General features: G+C 32.0%; 1 protein-coding gene across 1 annotated transcript in view; it reads left to right on the forward strand.

The window, feature by feature from the left end:
* The first annotated feature begins 2,028 nt into the window (after nt 1–2,028).
* The window catches only part of LOC118200071 (CD151 antigen-like), a 192,074-nt gene continuing 175,087 nt past the window's right edge, over nt 2,029–19,015 (forward strand). Inside the window, exon 1 of the mRNA XM_035371990.2 lies at nt 2,029–2,140. The gene's annotated coding sequence lies outside the window, so the exon portion shown is untranslated. The remainder of the gene's footprint in view (nt 2,141–19,015) is intronic.

A 19,015-nucleotide genomic window follows, 5' to 3' on the forward strand; every position in this document is an offset into this window, starting at 1 on the left:
AAATAAATAAAGTGCAGGAAACAACAAAAGAAATAACGTGCTAACTTACATTAAAAAAATAACATGGCTTATAAAGTCTCCGCAATAATATTAAATTTAGAAACTCAGCTTTAAAAAGATATCTTCACGATAGAAGAGCATGATTTCGTCCTGTTCAGAGATAGTAATAAAGCGTTCATGTAACACTAAGAGTAGTAGAAAGACACGATAGGTTTGATTTGTTTTATTTAACTATGGCAAAGCACTCGAAGGCTTTCTGCCTAAGAGGAAGGCCGTCTTCTTGGAGGACTTTCTAAAGGATAGTTCGCATACACGTTACACATGAGGAAAACCACGAAAACGCCCATGCATCCAACTCGTTAGTCAAGATTCAAACTTTCGGGCCGAGCTACTAGTGTTCAGGGACTTTACCACTTGGTCGCTGGTGAGCCTGATATCTTTTAGATTTTTCACAAAAGTCTGTAATTTAGTTAATTAATTTATTTAACTTCTCACGTATAGTATTGACCTAATATAAAATTTCTATATTATTTCTGAAGTTTCTGTCTATTGCTGCAATCTTTTTATTCGTGCAAAATTTCGATCTGTTTATAAGCAACCTCAAAAAAGCGTCGGCAACTCATAGGCGACTTTGTGAATTGCCAAAACATTTTTGTTTATCTACCTTTGAGGCTCATAGGTACCGTTCCATTTATAAATAATAACAAAAAGAAATATTTTGTGAAAAATAAAGAAATTTTATGAGGGGAAAGTCAATAAAGTATTTACATTTTTACAGTCGATGGTAGCTTTAAGTCCACGTGTGCAGTACGCGCATGCGTAGATTAGTTGCTGTCTCGTTTATACTGCAAAATACGCCAAAAATAAGGCATTGCAATAAATGCTGAAAGTGGGGATCCTGGTAGTCAGAAAATACCAAAATTTCAATTAAAAATGCTTTTAACGGTATAACTTTTATGAGGAAAACAATTAATAATTATTTGTCAATACTATTGGTTATACACATGCAGTTCATACTCTGTTTTAAATACATTTCTACTGCACTTTTATAAATATTATACCTATGTCATGCAATTTTTGTTGAATTTTTCTTTTAAGTAGTTTTAACCTCTTTCAAAAATTTAAAAGCAATAAGAAATAAAGAAAGGTAAATTTTTAATAAGGGATGAAGAATAAGTACTAAAAAAGACCATTTTTGATAAATGATAAATAATTTTGTACATCTAACTTCAATATACGGAAATCGAAGGGAGCTGAAAAAAAATTTCGGCTACCAAAGATATCAATTTCAAATTTATTATTTCAATATCAGATCGACTTATTGATGATTTTGACTAAAGGAAACTCGAATAAGAAAAGTTATGTTCGGTTACTTTTGCTGAAATAAATTATTTTAAAAACTAGTTTCACTAGAACAGTAATTACTGAAATAAATTAGTATTATTTTTTACAAGCATTCCCGATGCAAGTAAATTTTTAAATCGAAAAAAGCTGTACTTTATTTTGAGGTACATTTTCTAAATTTAATTTTGATTTGAAAAATTGTAGTGGGATAATTTTAATGGAATAAAATTGCCTTGATTATTGAATTCTACCCTGCCTAGACCAAATATTTACTGAAATTATTAAGTTTTCTGGTTAGAGAAAATGTTCATTGGAATTATTATATTAAGTATTTTACCATCCAATTTCAATAAAACCTTTAAAATTATAAATTAATAAATTTTTGAAAAACAATGAAACAGATATGAAAAAACATATTTTATTATCATTGCAATTTGAAATCATGTGAGATTCCTTTTTTAAAACCTACATGCAAATGCTGTGCAAGGATAAAATTACGAAATGAATATACGCTTTATCCACGAATCAATTTCCCATCATACTATATTTCTAAGATTTCCTTAGCACCCAACGTGGGGGAAAAAAGTTAAAAAAAAAACGGTCTCGCTGTCGACTTTGGCGATGACAACAGTTTGGCAACCTCAAGCAGGTTAGTAAAACTTCCACTTTAGTGCGATTCAACTCAAAGCAGAAGGCTCCATGCCTTGGTACAGAGAGAGATGTGTGTGTGATGAACACGGCCTCACACTTCTGCATTCGTGGCTACCCAAGATCCGGAGCTCCTAGTGAGCTTCAGGTGAGTGTACATTTTTGGTTACTAAGCGACTGTCAATACTCTAAATAACGGACGAACATGGCGGCAGTTTCAAAATTCCACGGGAATTACTGCGCCTGCATTCCTGACGCACACAGCGATATCTTCTACCATCTTTTAACTATTCACCGAAAACATTTGTACTTTTTATAAAACTTTTGGCCTAAAACTGTGAGTATCCATATTGGCGTGTGGTTTATGCTGTATACGGCTTTAAATAAACAGATAATATTAAACAGTAGCAGTGTTGACACTGTTTTCCAGTGGTGGCAAAGAAAAGTAATAGTTACTGACCTTCCGAATGAATCGGTTTACTTGTGAGCAATAGTAACCTTGACAGTGATGTGATTAGTGATTACGTGATAAATTGCATCTTGGTGTAAAAGTCTACCGAGCTTTTTATTTTTTAGTTTTAAGATAATATATACTTAAATGAGGGAGGGAGAAAATGCTGCTTTTGGGTGATGTAGTTGCAAAAACAAAATGTGCATAATTGCGGATGAATGCAAATTAAGCTTAATACACGCTTCGAATTTCTATCTTCAAAAAATTTTAAAATACATCAGACAGATACAGATGTACGAATTTGTTATGTGCATATTCATGGCTTCTGAATTTTTTACTTTAGAAGCGCTTAAAACTATTCTAAAATTTATATAGATATTTGGCAGCTATATTTATTTCATTAAATGTTTGTTTCTTTTAGCTTTTTTATACATATTTACGTGAGATTCAACGAATTTCACATTTGTTGGAATACAATTTTTTGATAGCGTGATTTTCATTTTTGATATACATATTGATAGCATGATGAGACTATTCATAAATCGAAGACTGTCAAGATATTTTTCTTTTCTCAAATCTATATTGGGTGCTATAGTGTTACTCATTTATAGACGGGCATTTATTCCTAGCTTGATATAATTCTGAATACTATATTTCATCTGCGCAAGATGCAATATTTTTTCAAATTTAGTGTTATGCGTTGATAGCTCATTATAAATATTAATATGTTTCCGGTTCCAGTAAAATTCGTCAGACTTTTTACTTTTGGACAACACTGTATAATTCTACTGCACCAATATCGTTTTCTTAACTATGTAACATATAGTAAGCTTTTATATTTTGGATATATTTATTGACAGCCTGATGATTTGTCAATATACTTATTGATAGCATGCTGGAAGTTTAAGAATATTAAGCTTTCTAAGCTGCAATAATTTTTCATATTTATTTAGAAACGTTTATTAATTGCATGATATGACTATACTGGAATAATGTGAGGTATTTCTTTTCTTACATATGCAAAATGCGGGAGATTTTCGCACTTATTGATAGCATGATAAAACTAACTGGAAGAAGTATGAGAAATTTTTTCTTATTGTAGCTGTTTATGTAGGATTCCGAAATCGCATTTTTAAATAACTCATTTCTCTGGTTATACTGCAGTAGGGCAAAATGTTGCTTACTGATAACTGAATAAGCAAATGGCTTGAAAAGGTCTTGTTAATTCGTTGTACGTACGTAAATAAGCATCAACAGAAATTTTATTGTTTGGGCTTTTGGTAATGTTGAATTGAACAAAATTAATACACCTTTACACTCTATGTGAAGAAGTTTATTAGAAACGAGTATAGAAACTTTTTCCTAGGCATATGAAATATTTTACTGATATTTATTAGTATATCTAATTTCATTATTTTACAATATTTTAGAAGTGCCCTTAATTATCTTCCACGTTAATATTAGACATCATTGAGTGCCTTACATTTCAACCGTGCACACACAGGCAGGGTAGGAATTCACATAAAATCCCATAGAATGAAAACGTTTAGTACGAATTGAACGTGCAATTAAGCTTCGCGAATTCAATGATTTTATGTACTCGGCGCCTTGTTTATATCAAAGTTTTACAGAAGCACAACAGATAATTTACTTCTATAAATTTACTTTGATAAAGTAGAATCTTGTTATAAACTTAATATAAAATACTCAGGATGGATTAATGTTATTTAAAGACGTTATTTCTAATAGCAAATCAGTGATATTCAAAGCGTTTCAAAGGAAGAATCTGTTTTGTTAAATGTTTCCACGAAAATTTAGAGGTTTATCAAAAATTTATATTTTTAAAATTTCTTTCATCATTTTGCAATATATTCATTGGCCTTCCTCAGATGTTTCAATAATACTTTAATAAATTTATATAAATTACATAAGCAGCATACTTAAATTAATGAATTATCTATTGTTATAGGTAATTCATTAATTTGATATATACCAAATTAATGAGTTCCATTTAATTTGTTGGCTCGTAAATTGTGCTGTATTGATGATCGAGTCAATACTTTTTTTTTTAAGAATCGAATGGTTACAATATTCGCTCATTCTTTTCTTGAATTTGAATTTCGTTGTTAGCCAAGATCCGATTCATACTAAACTCGGTATTCGTTTGGCAATGATCCTTTGACTTTTCTTTCTTTAGGAAAAGGAAAAGTGTAAAAATGTTGTTAATAAGTTGAATAAAATAAGCATATCCTCAAAAAAATTCTTTTCTCAAAATAGTATTGCTTATGACCCTTACATTATTACAGCTGCAATTTATTGACGAAGCTAATGCTACCGCTCGTAGCCATATGTAGTATTTCTTTGTAAGGAGACTGTATGGTGTGAAAAATATTTCAAAATTTCCTTCAGAAAACAAAAGAGGTGGCAGAAAATGTTGGAGAAAAGCTGAAATTTTGCCTGTAAAGTATTCGAATGCTGTTTATATAAGGAAAAAGATTCCTTCGCGGAGAATTTTTCGAATAAAAATCATATATATTTTATTATTCTAATAAAAACAATAAATTCGTTGTAAAATATTTCGGCCAATTTTTCGAGTAAACATAGATTTTTTTCCCCCATTTAACTTATTAAAGCACAATGATTTATTTCTGGATGGTCTGAAGTACGGAGATTGTATAAAAAATTAGATTCGATATTTACAGAATACTTCCACGCTGAACGCTGGAACTGTGTTCATAAAGTTCTTCACTTCATTTTGAGAAACACTTTAATTGAATGTCTAACATCATATTTAAGAAATTAAAATCTCTAGCCACCTTCTTCGAACATTCTGTGTGAAGTATTTTATTTAGCGACACAGTATAGAGTAAAAGCACTCATTCATTAGGCAGCGTAATGAATTTTTACCTGTCCCGCCGAGACGGTATAGTGGTTTGGGGAGCCTAATGCGATATCGAATGGCCCGGATTCAAATCCCGGAGAAGGCATGGATGCTTGTAAATGCATAGTGTCTGTGCGGCATGCGAGCACTCTAAATATGCGACGAGCCGAAAACTCTCTCGAGAAGTTAGTGGTAGAGAAAAAGGTGTAAGGAAAAAATTATATTCTGAAAGAACTCTATTCTGAAGGAGAGCACGCCGTCCCCCCCCCCCCGGCGTGCTCTCCTTCAGAATAGGGGGCGCAACTGAGCAAAGTCGTATTGTCATCTGTATGATGCTCAAGGCTCTTGCCAACGACCGGCGCAATCTTGCACTTCTTGCCGCGATAAATTTCGTGGGCTTGTTCTGATGTCACTTTCAGACAAATGAGATAAGTCACAACATTTTTACTTGCAGTAAAACATTGGCGTTTTGGAAAAGAAACATAGAAATGAAAAATTGAAAACATCCCCCCCCGAAAAAAAAAACGAAACAAAACAAAAAGAATAGAAAATTTGAGAGAATTCAGATTCCAGGAGACTTTTTATGATATTCTTGAGCTCGCAATTTATCAGTCTGCCGTTGGATTCTGTCGGCTAACACATTTTTTTCCTTTTTAATTTTATAGTTACATACCAATTTCTTTTCACTTGCGCTCCTTAAAATTCAATAGTAAAATCAAAATATTTTTAAAAGCAGTGTATGCTTTAGAATTCCTGATACAATATTAAGTGTAACTATTAATCTTTTTATATCCGCTGTCATATTTCTTTAACAATAATCCATTGCGATATCATTGGGTGACAATACCCTTTTATCTGAAAAGTGATACACACAAAGAAAGTCGGGATCGAGATTAATAACACTTCTGTTGCTAAAAAAAGGTGACCTAGTTTGGAGTAAATTTTGACTGAAAGTGCTATCGATTTAGAGGGCGATAGGTTATAGGATTCCAAAAATATTGGAAAATGAATCCGATATAAGACTCTTCTTCAAGATATTAAAAATATTTAAAAATGAATAAATGGTGATAAATGTGAATAAAAGGTGACGGCTAGATATTTAGTGTAGCCCTTTGTTTAGAGATTTTCGCATCAACTATTGTAATGGTTTGCTTGTGTTTTGGGGAACCAAAGTACATTTTCGTATTAGGAAAACACTGGATTTGCACGTTGATTCCGGTTTCCGATAAAGAATTCTGATCCTAAACTGTCGAATGAACACGTATATTTATTTTTCTGCTGTGTTCAATCATACACTTGTTTCGTTCCGGTAACAAAAATATCCACAAAAGCTAGATTTCCTCTAACACGATGACAGAACATCCCTACTCAGCAATGTTTGTTTGTGTGGATTGAATTGGGAGATTTACGATGCACGAAAAGAGAGAGCCCAGAGCATTCGCGCCCAGATTAAGGGCAATGCGGTGCTTGGTATTCTTCACCGTCTCGTCCACATTAGCTATGCCGGGTCACCCGTTTGCGAAAAACATAACTATTTAGGAAGTTAGCGCTCAACGAATAAATATGCAAATTCAGAATGAGAGTTATAAGTTTTATCTTGTATTTTATGACTTTCTGTTATGTGTTTCATTTCGGATGTATGTCGGTATAGATTTAACAGGACTGTATCTATATGGCCATTTCATTACTTTCTCCTCATTGATATTATGGACGTAACTCTTCGTCTGAGGAGTTTTGATGAGTCTATTTCATAGCTTTCATTTCAATGAAATGTATACTGTGACAAAAAGCCGTAGATAATTATCCTTGAAGCGTTGTTACCTACTTCATAATATTCGCCTTGATTGCATCGTTCCGTGTACGGTACAAGATTTAAAGGACATTTTTGCCTGATTGCTTCGTAAATTTCAGCGTATGGGTATGTGATGTTTCAGGATTCACAGATATAATGCTTCCGGATGCAGAGTTTAAGGTATTTGAATTGTATTTATGATCATACTGAATTCATGTCAGACATCGGCCGTCCTGTTCGGAATACTACCTGCCGTAGCGCTCGGTAAGGGATTTGAATTCTACAGAAGGCTTAGATGCTTGTCAGCGTATCGTGTATTTGCGGCATTAGGTCATTTAAAAAAATAGCCAGTACTCTCGAGTAGTTTGGTGCTAGAGGATTAGGAGTGGAAAATCGATCTCCCGGAGGATTCCCCTTGAAAAATGGGACAGAGCTGGTCAAAGTCGTACTGTCGCTTGTAAGGTGCTCAATGCAACATGCTAAGTCCCAGCAATATGTTAGATATCGAGATTTACTTTAGATTTTGAACGAAAACAAAAGAAAAATTAATAGTGATTGCAGATGCATTATTTTGCCTCCCTATAGAGATTAGTAATATTTTTATTCATAAAGTACGTATGTAATGTATAGGCTTACATCACATTTTTAGAATAATATCATATATTTTTCAATAATATCTTTCATAAAACTAAAAGGCCTTTTCGTTTTCCCACTGCGTGCTGTCATGGTGTATTTAGTAGACTTCCGATAAGCAATCAAAAGATCCGGAATTCGAATCCTGGCGAAGGCAAATTGATTTTTCGTGTTTCCTGATTTCCAGAAAACAAAGCAGATAAATGCATTATATTAAATGTAAGGTGAATTTCACATTATGTACACTAGATTTTTAAATTCAAATTATTTTTGTTCGTGGCTAAGGCAGTCACAGATGTCTTCGTTTGAACGAAAAATTTGCTTCTTTACATCAGCTGTTACTACAGTCATTAATATGATAGCATCAATGGTGTCTAATAGTTAACATCAGTTACTGTTGTAGAGTCATTAGATATTTCGAAGCAGAAAATAGGAAAAATAGGCTATGCCCTTGCCAGAATTCGAAATCCAGACCTTCCGATTGCTGGCCGGACGTGCTTTTCTGTCACAACACGAAGACACGTAGTGCCGGCTAACCGGGATAGTAGTTAGTGACTCTAATTGCTGTATCGAAGGGCCTTGATTCGAATCCCGGAGAAGGCATGAGGGCACTCTAAATATGCAGCGAGCCGAAAGTCCTCTCGGGAGGTTGCTGATAAGGGAAGAGGGGTGGGATACCCTCGGACTCGTTCCTACGGGGTGCTATCCATTGAAATTGCGGGCGGAACTGAGTAAAATCGTACTGTCACCTGTATGGTGTTCAAGACTCTTGCCAACGACAGGAGCAATCTTGCCCTTCTTGCCGCGATGAATTTCGTGGGCTGGGTCTGATGTTATTGTCAGACAAGTGAGATAAGTCACAACAACAGCAGGCAAGCGCTAAGGAGAAAGAGAAACATTACATTCTTCCCATCTTAAATTAGCGTCTAGGGAGGATCGCCAATCACCAAATCCTAGTGGTGACGAATTAATTTGAGCATCAGATGTACAGTCATTTAGAATTTATCGAAGAAAATTAATGAAATTCACAATGCCTTCTCCAGGACTCTGATGTTCCGATTCCTAGCCAGACGTATTTTCGAATTACAAGACGAAGGCATGCGATAACGAGGGAGAAAAATCTGACGCCGTTACTGGAGAAACATTTCTTCCGAGATTTCAATAAAATATTTAGTATTTTTATTAGGCTTAGCATAAACTCTGTGGAGTTCGAGGGCAATCAGACTATGGATGATTTGTATTTGAAATCAGAGATTTTTGGACGAGCGTTTTTTGATGAGTGGATATCATCTCATCCTATCCAGTATTATCGGATAGCCCAAAATAAACCAAATCCAAAGCAAGTGAAGTTTCCCATGCTCGGTTCGGTTTGTCTTGAGCCACCCGATTATATTGTAAGACCTCTAGATAAACTCCTTGTCATCCAGCAGCATCCTTCCAAGACACACAAACCTCGTGTTTAATGTAATAAACGAAATTCAAATTTAATTCTCAAAATTAAAAAGGCTACAAGAGAAAATTTTAATCTTTAACTATAGAGTAATAGTAAATTTTATATTATAATGATTTATAGTAATTTGTGTAGCATACTTATATCCGTAGTAGCAAATTAAAATGCAAGAGTTGAGGAAGTTACTATTTATTAAGCAGTTATTTCACTTTGAGTAAAATCAATAAATATTTTTCGTTTAGCCCTTATTTATTGTTTTGTACTTTAGCTTGTATATTTCCTTAACCCTAAACCTGGTACTCCAGTCGTTATTATAACATGGTAAATATTTATAAATTAGTTTCAGGAATGTGACCAGTTGTGCATCTATGTTCTTTTTTCAGTACTATGCAAATAACGTATTTTCTTGTCAAATGATACTTAGTATTTTCTTGTCAAATGATACTTAGTATTTTCTTGTCAAATGATACTTATTCTGAATATTTTACCATTTGAAAATATATGTTTAGCATATGTTTTAACATTCGAAAGGGCGAAGATAAAAGTACACCGTTCTTTATTTGTATGAAGAAAGGGCATTTTAGATTTGATTTTTGTAACATTTTAGAAATATATATAACATTTGCCTTCATATTTAGTTTTATATACTTGCCATCAATCATATGTGAGACGTTGCAAAATTTGAATCGAGAGCTTCGTGAAGGGAATTTAAAATTTCTATTTATACTACTTTTCATTGAGAGTTTTTCAAAATATATTAAACAGAAATATCTTTCATTTTTAACATTTTAAGCAGAAAACTGAATAACTGCACTTCTCATGATTTTGTTGAAATAAATTAATCAGTGTCATCACATAATAGCTATGTTATCGACTCATAATGCTTCACGTTTCCTGCTCACTTTTGTTAATGGTAAAATGGTATTAGAGATTTTTTAAAGTCATCGATGCTTTATATATATATATATGAATTGCCTTGCTTTTATTCCAATTTACTAATTAATTTAGATGCTTAAGCTTACTCTACTCCAATCCTGCAGCTATAGCGCAGGACGGGTTTAAAAAAATTATTCTAATTTTTAACCTATTTGTTTTATAAATTGAACTTGGACTACATTCTAATTCCTAATATTTTTTTATATACTATATATACATATATTTATTGGGTTTATATTTCAGTGATGCCCTTACCCGTAAAATGTTTCTTCACGGTTTCTTAAATGGCAAAGTGGCATTAAAGCAATTAAAATCTTTTTGGGTATAGAAAATCATTTCCACAAATGAAAAAAAAAGTTACCGAAGAAAGCAATTACTGTATCGATGTTAGTTTTAATGCTAGTATATATTTAGTCTAAATATTTACAGTACTTGTTTTCTTGGATTATCATATACGACCAAGCGGATTACGAAAATATTTTCTTATGTGAAATTCAGTATACCTTTAATGAGTTGAAAATATAATACTGATTGTAGAAGGAGTACTAGAATAGAAATGCCATTGTTTTACTTGTAGCTGAAGCAGATGTTTGTAAATATATTTTCTCGTTATCTCATTAAAGAATTTTTATACGATGAACTAGCTATGTTTACTGATAGAAAAATCTGTCTTACTTGATATTTTGCGTTTATATTTTAAGAAACTGGTTTTAGCATAGTTCTTGTGAATTACTACTTGAAAAACATTGGAAAAATGAGCGATGGTGATGATAGCACTCTCGGAAAATAAGCCTTATCACCCCAAGAAACGTTGAGGTTCTACCTCTAATTAAAAATGAAATTTTGATCCCCTCATTTGGCAACGATGGGCTCCTGAGCTTTGATAAGCCACTGGTTTCAATCTAAATTTTCCGTAAAATCCAGGTAGCAAGTTTGACATTTTTTTATTAAAATGTGAATTTAATCGTGTGTGTTTACGTATTCTAACAGCTTTGTTTTATTAAAGAGGAATTAAATTTGTGTTTCACTGCAAGTGGATGAGCTACTCGGTAAGTAAGCTTTTTATGATTTGCTGCAAGACGTGTGCTGTTTACAGAGGTTTTTTTTTGACTGAAGTGATTTTGTTTAAAATTTGCTTCTTCCGGAATTAGTTTGCGTTATACTATCAAATACTGAAATCCCCCCCAATTTCCCACTGTTAATTATTAATGCCAAATTATTTTAATATTAGTTTAAGTCTAAAAGTATGAAGGCATGATACAAAGGTTTCCTGAAGAAGACTGTTTACTTTAAGCTTATTATCGTACTGTGAATGAGCATATTTATAATTTTCTCATAATTAAAATACTTAACATTCCTCTTGATAAAATGATAAACAGAAAGTTAAAGAACTCTGTTTTAAAATTATGAATTACTGTTCTCGATATTTCCTTGACCTAAAATGTTTAGTCTTTTTATGTCTGCAATTTCCACACTTTTACAACTTTTAAAAAAAATTTTTGGGGGTGAATTTACAAAGTAATGTTTTAGGTACGAAATCTGTGCGTGTCATTATTATTATTATTATTGCTGTAATTGAAGAGCTAGATTAACCCATTACTTGCATGGCTTAGAATAAATTAGCGGCTTAGAATAAATTATTGGTAAAAGTATTTAAAGTATGCGATTAGCGGCCTAATTGTCGGCAAATAAAAAAATGATGCAGTATTATTGAGATAAACATGTAAGAAATGCTGAAATAAAAAATAAACATTTATATAAGAAATAATTAAAGTTTTTAAAATAATACACGCAAGAACGAATATTGTAAAATGGTATTAAATTTATCTATTATTTTTATATTTTTTTAATTATATATTTCAATTAAATACGGTTGGCTATCGCACAGCGCCGAAATTAGGGATAAAAGCCTCCCATACTGCCGGAAATTCTTATATAATATTGCCTTAAATTAATAAAGTACCTCAAAAGCTTTACTAACAGCTTATTGAACGCGAGAGCTACCTTTAACACACATAACAGTCTATTAAAACATTCTGCAAAATATGGTGGTAAAGCATACAAGGAAGCCTTTGTGAAATGCTGAGAGAAAATGCCTATATTCTTGTTACATATTCGCTGGTATTCCAACCCGAATCAAACACTGTAAGCTAATACACCATACCGGATCTTTAGCTGTCTTATTCACTAAGCTAATGGAGGTTAAATATCTGATTTCTTGAGGGAATGACTAAGATAAAAATGTCGAATGCACCCTATTTGTGTCACAATGGTGACGTAAAATGTGATCATTTTGGTACTTGCGTGTTATTACAACCACCTTAGGTAAAGTGGTCAAATTTTCAGAATGTGGCAAACTTTAGCAGTCATGAGTATAATCATTCTTCAGGCAACCATGCTCATAACAATCATTTAATCGAGCAACGTCGCCATTTTCATATGCATTCTTTATGATGTAGTCGAAGTTCGAAGAAGTCGACTCGATGATCTAGTCGAAGAAGGTTTTTATAAAGAAACAGTAATATTTTTGGCTTACTTAATTTTAAATTATGGGCATGTGGAATTTGCCAGCAATGAAAGGCTATGCAGTAAAATTTCTGCACGAATACAGAATTCGTTGTAAAAATGAAGGGAATAACGAGAAGATGCGTTTGGTAGATAGCCACTGTTGCCGAGGTTTGCGCGATGCCAGGTCTCTGCAATTCTGTGATGTTTTTTAAGCAGATACTTCTTAAAAAGAATAGCGCAAAAATAATAATAATGCAGAAAGATTTTAAGAAGAATGTAAGAGTTTTATTTTTTTAATGTATCATGCAATCTATGTTGATAAAGTTTGCAGACTTACGACTAACGATTACTTACACACTGCTTCATGTATCCACTCTTGAATGCCAGATTTCCGTAGCTATTCCAGATTTAAGAAAGTATTATTTACTTTCTCAGGAATTATAAAAACGTCTGTTCTAATATAGGTTATGTGGCAGTCGTAACGAATATATTCTAATATAAAATTCCTAGGTTGATAAAGAATCCCATTTACAATTCCACTAAAAACGAGTTTTTTTTTTTTCTCAAAACTTTATAACAATTGCTTAACTGTAGAAGAAATACAGATGATAAAATACAGATTTTTAAAATAGCTTGATATTTTGTTAAGGTTGTATGTGGAGAAAACGTGAAAACGCAGTCCAGGATTAAAAACGCTGTGCTTCTGTAACATAAATAGTATCATCTTAAAAGAAAAATAATCCGTATTGTAATATATACTAGCATTGCAATACGGATTACAATACTGAAGCAAAATGGCTTAGAATTAATTAACGTGGAATTCAGTGTTGTAGACAAACCAATACGCAACGCATGATAAGATATAAACTGACAGCAAGGTTCTCGTAACTAAGAATAAATGAATTATTATTTTTTAACTATACTATACTTTTTCGGAATGAATACAATAACATTTTGCATATCAATAAGTAAATACATATAAGTTTATTGCACATTGTTTGTTTACTTATTTTCCAAGGAAATTGTTTAACGACTGTAGATAATAATCGTCTAACGAGAAACATAAACTTCAACTCGTTCGAATTGTCCCAATTTGAGGTTTCTCAGCACGCTCTGCTGGAATGCTTCACCTTAAAATGCGATGTTCGGTCATGTATTAAATTGCGAAACACCAGATTAGCATCGAGATCTTGTAAAAATCGAAAACAATGAACTAAAGTTATGGCCTCAACAATTGCTTGTTCTCTTTTGGGCACAATAGAAATTAAAAGGAAACTTCTCTCAAGAATCTTTTAACCCTATTTATTTTGGACAATGGCCTATGTTTCTCTGGATGCAAATATTTGTGGTTCATCATTTAACAGTAATGTAGTTTATTGAAGGGTTCTGCAAAGAACTAGTTTAAGTGACTGAACGTGTGTCTGTGGAAATTAATAGCCGTGTTTTGTGATTTCAACGCAGTGCTTGAGTTCTGGAAATGAACGTGAAACCATCTTTTCAAATATTTAGCACAAGTCCTTCTAAACCTTAATAAAAGTGTATTTGGCTCTGTTGCGTTATAGGGCAACAAACGCAATTTTTTATATAGCGAGATATATGCGCCAACGTTGCTTATTATGTTTTTCTTATAACGGTACTCCTGTTTCTAAAGTAAGTGTTGTCAGTAGAAGGTTTTTAAAAGCCTGGCGTTCTATTTCCTTCTGTATATTTTGAAGTAACTAAATATAAGATATTTCTCATATTTAGAAAAAAATTATCACAACTTAAATGAGCTGATGAGGAACGTATGTTGGAAGTATCAAGTTAGCTCATGTATCTTTCTACAGAAAAAGCTTTTTATATGTATTGTGCTACAGCAAAAAAGTGCCCTCTCCAGAGGCCGAGAGGTAAAGTTGCTGACAGTGGTAGTTCGACCTGGGTTCTATTCCATATGAAAGAGTTTTTTTTTCATAGTTTCCATAAATCCATCGTTATCCAGAAAAAGATTACATGGGGTTCCCCCCCTCGGTTTTCCCATATATAACATGGATATTAGTCAGTTTTTTACAAAAAGTCCTTCATGAAGGCATCCTTCCTTCTAGCCTCAACGTGTTTTTCCGTAATCAAATAAACCAACCAAACATGATCTTTCGTAAGTAAAAAAAATTTAAAAAACAAGATCCATTGGCTAAGTATTTTATAACAAATGAAGAGAAAAAAACTGAATTTCTGTATCGTTATATAATAAAAGAAAGTGGAAGGGAGAAACAAAATTGAAGATTAACAACATAATGATTTATTAAAATATTAAGCGAAAGGAATAAGATGAGCATCAGTAATTTCTATCAATGAAGAAAAGTTGCTAAAAGAAATCTAGATTAGCAACAATAACAAAAATACAAGAAGCATACGGGAAAGTAAAAACAAGCAAAAATGTTTGTCTTCTCCAAAACTGTGATATATCAATGTGGCCAAACATTTAACTTCGATTATGTAAGATTTTATTATTAAAACCAGATCGCTGTCAAATGTGAATAGATTAAATCATATGTAAGTGCTACAGTTTGAGAAGAAAATTAGAATCGTTAAAAAAGGTACTTTGGTATTGAGGCAACCATGCGCAAAACAATTCTTCAGGTAACAATATCGATAACTGTAAGTTTGAATAAGTAAATTCACTATTTTCGTACATGCTATTTTGGTTGTATTAGAAACTGTAAAGGCAAATTGCCATATTTTTGTCTCCAGCTGAATTTTTAAATACGCACCTTCTGTGAAATTTTTACAGAAATATATGTTGCCGCAGAGACGGAATTTTCAGATTCACATTTGATGGTGATGTATTTTGGAAAACCTTTTTGGAAATGCAACGTGAAAAAGTGTAACGAGCACCTCGGCATTAGAAGCAGTGCTTGAGTCCCAGAATAGTCGTCTGCCATATACTACAGCAGTCAAATTTTGTGTACTGTTGGAGTAAGGAATTAACAAGTGTTAAATTTTGCTTGGAAGAGTTAGAAATGACCAGTAAGACTATGGTAGTTAATGGCATGCGGGATTTACAACTTTTAAGTAGTTTTATAAATTGTTTCCGTGGTAAATATCGAACTAAAATTAAAATATGTACCTAATAACATGCTTGATATGAAATGAATAACGTTCTCCGATTTAAAATTACTATTCTTTTTCTTCGGCCCACCAGCGGCCGAGCGGTAAAGTAGCTGAACACTGGTAGTTCGGTCCGAGGTTCGAATCCCGCGAACGGGCTGGCTGGATGGGCGTTTTCGTGGTTTTCTCCATCTGTAACGTGTATACGAGCCAGTTTCCCTTAGAAAGTCCTCCACGAAGGCATCCCTCCCCTTAGACAGATAGCCCTCGTGCGCTTTGCCATAACTTAACACACCAACATTATTTTTCTTCAAAAAAATTCGCCAAATTACGCAAGTGGTTGCGATAATACTAAAGTACCAAGAAAACCTATTTGTATAAAATTAAACAGTGAAAAGAGAATAGTCGGTGCCAGAGTGACCTCACAGCAGAAGTATTTTGTACTTATTTTTGTTCAACAAGGTATAGAACTGAAAGGTAAAAGTGATGAGTATTTGTTTTCTTTCGCTGTCCTTTAGGATATTTTACAATATTTTCTTAGCATAGATAAGCTCAACGTAAACCATCTAAATTAACATATTTCCGAAAAATACTTACCTCACTGTAGTCACCTAGAAAGCTTAAGCATTTTCTGCTGTTTAATTTTTCTGTTTACATGTACACACCGTAGTTATTTATATGCAGTTTACATATAGATATATCCTTTATTTAATATGCTAGTTATATTTGTAATATATAAACGGAATATAAGTAGTATATATATAAACAAAAAAGGTGCTTTCTGATTATTCACACCCTCAGGTCTAAATTTCAATAGATTTGCCGAATTTTTGGCATAATTTCGAAAATACATGCTTCTCTGTTAATTATTTATAAGTGCATTGTTTCTTATAAAATGCTTCAATTTATTAGTGTTAATGAAAAGAATAATGCACATGACAGTAAAGATAGTCAAACAAAGGTTTAACGCAGATTCATAAAGTCGCCAATGCTTATTTTCGTAGAGATGCGGGATAATCAGAAGTATCAGAGAAAGGCTTGAAGTATTTATTCATTATTAACAGCATATTTAGCTCAATTATTTCTTATAAAATTATACAAACTTGTCGCTGATGAATACTAATTTTTTCTTAATCAAAAGAGTCAATCTGCGAGTGATTTCGTATTTCATTTTTTTATTCATTCTCCATAGCTGGAAAGAATCTTTCAGTTGCTGTTGACGAATGAGGAAAGTACAATACAGCTTTAACTAATATTGTGAAATCGCGAAACAATTTCTTCTCTTGCAGTTTTTCGAAAACTTTTTTCCACGGCACTTAATAGATGCCGTTCTCTATGAAATTCTTTGCGGTTATTTTCCTCAATAGAATTTGAGAATTGCAAAACATGTGGAAAGCACATACAGCTTTCACCTATAACATTGAAATGCGAAAAGATTCCACACATTTTAGAATCAGCATTGCTATGAGTTTTATTAAGATGCTTATTAGGTGATCTTTAAAATTTGTTTGCTTGAAAACTTCGTTTGGAAATTAGCAGTGGATGGACGAATATTCCCCTTAAAGTGTCTTAATGCCTTTTTCTGAAACTTCACACTCATTTCAGAACTTCCACTGCCGCTAATAGATTTCGACTTCGTACTTATGAAATTAGAAAAAGAAAAATTTATCCAGCCAAAAGCAATATTCTAAATTTAGATAATTTCTTTTGGTAGAGTGAATGTCATGAGAAAAAAATGCCTTACTTGAGGAATTTTCAGCGATATTAAAACTGATTTGGCTTGTTGGCTCAAAGGGGACTCGGCACCTTTTGAATGATTTTTTTTTATTTAAGAACTTTTATCTACTTTTTATGAATAATATTAAGTGGTTTTATGAGACAAAACGTTTTTAAGCTGAAAAAAAAATTGCTATTTTTTAATTTAATTTTTTTTTTAAATTCAACAATTAAAAATTCTGTCTTCTTCCACAATTTTCAATATTTTTGCTTCAAATTTTTTATTGTGTTTATAATAGTGTTCTTAATAACTTTAAGGATCGATTCTGCAATTAATGAAGTTTCTGAGAAAAAATAAAAAGCTCATTTTTATATAAAAAACTTTAAAAAAATATGATTTCAGTGACATTTTCACTTCCAATAATTTTTCTTTTCACTATTTTTTAAAACCCATACTTGATTCTATTAAGTATATAATTTTAAATAAGCAATAAAATTATTAAATAATTTGGTCCATATTTGAACAAGTTTTAGGACTTTAAGTAAAAGGATATATTGAAAAATTGCAAACTGAGAAAACGCAGTTTAAAGAATGTAAACTGTCTGATGGTCATTAAATAATTTCAATTTTTTTTAAAATTTTATTACTGAATTTAAATACATGTATATATCAAGTAAAACTTAGTACTCCTCAATTGATTAATATGAACATAAATTACAAGCTTTTACCTTATCTGGCTAGAAATATTGCAAAAAAAAAAAAAAATCATGAAACGAAAGTAGAAATTTTCTTTACCTATTTTTGTTTACTAAAACACGCTCAAAACAATTTTAATGCATGAATTAATTATAATATATTTTTAAAATGCTTATTATCATTATTAATAATATTAATTTGTCGTTTTATTCATTTTTTTTAAAAAGCAAAATTTGGAATTTTAAGACATAAAACATTTTATTTAAAACCACTCAGCAGCTTATGAGATTTCTTCTCTTATTTTAGCCATTTGTTCTCGTATATAAATCACATTTTAAATTAATTTATGTGCATTTTAATTAAAGAGTTTAATGTTGGTTCCTGCACTATTTCAGTAATGCTACAGTCAGAAACACTATCTCATTACACCATCTCTTTCTGTTCGTATCTAATCACAGATAATTTCAATTTTTTAATAAGCATAGCAAAGTTGACTGATGATACACATAAAAATATTTCCTGAGCTCAGTATAAATATATAAACTTGCCAGTTTAAAGGTGAAACAATTTTTTTTTCCAACTTTAATTTGTTTTAAATAAATCAGTATATACACATAAACAATTTTTTTATAGTTGGAGTCATATTTAATTACACTCCTTTTCATTTACACTGATTTTTAGTAAGTTACTGAAAAAATTAAGAAGTAAAAAAAATAAACACTGAGGGGGGTGTGGCATTTAAAGGGGTGTCAAAATTTTTAAAAACATTTTTATAGCACTTATTATCGTCAGATCATTTCAAAATTTCTCTTCAGTGTAGTAAGGGTATTAAGGTACTTTTCCAGCAAAAAATTGAAAAATCGTTTATTTCATTG

This window comes from Stegodyphus dumicola, chromosome X2 (assembly GCF_044657685.1).
Source record: "Stegodyphus dumicola isolate Sdum_Otavi_A_Nest chromosome X2, ASM4465768v1".
Taxonomy (NCBI): domain Eukaryota; kingdom Metazoa; phylum Arthropoda; class Arachnida; order Araneae; family Eresidae; genus Stegodyphus; species Stegodyphus dumicola.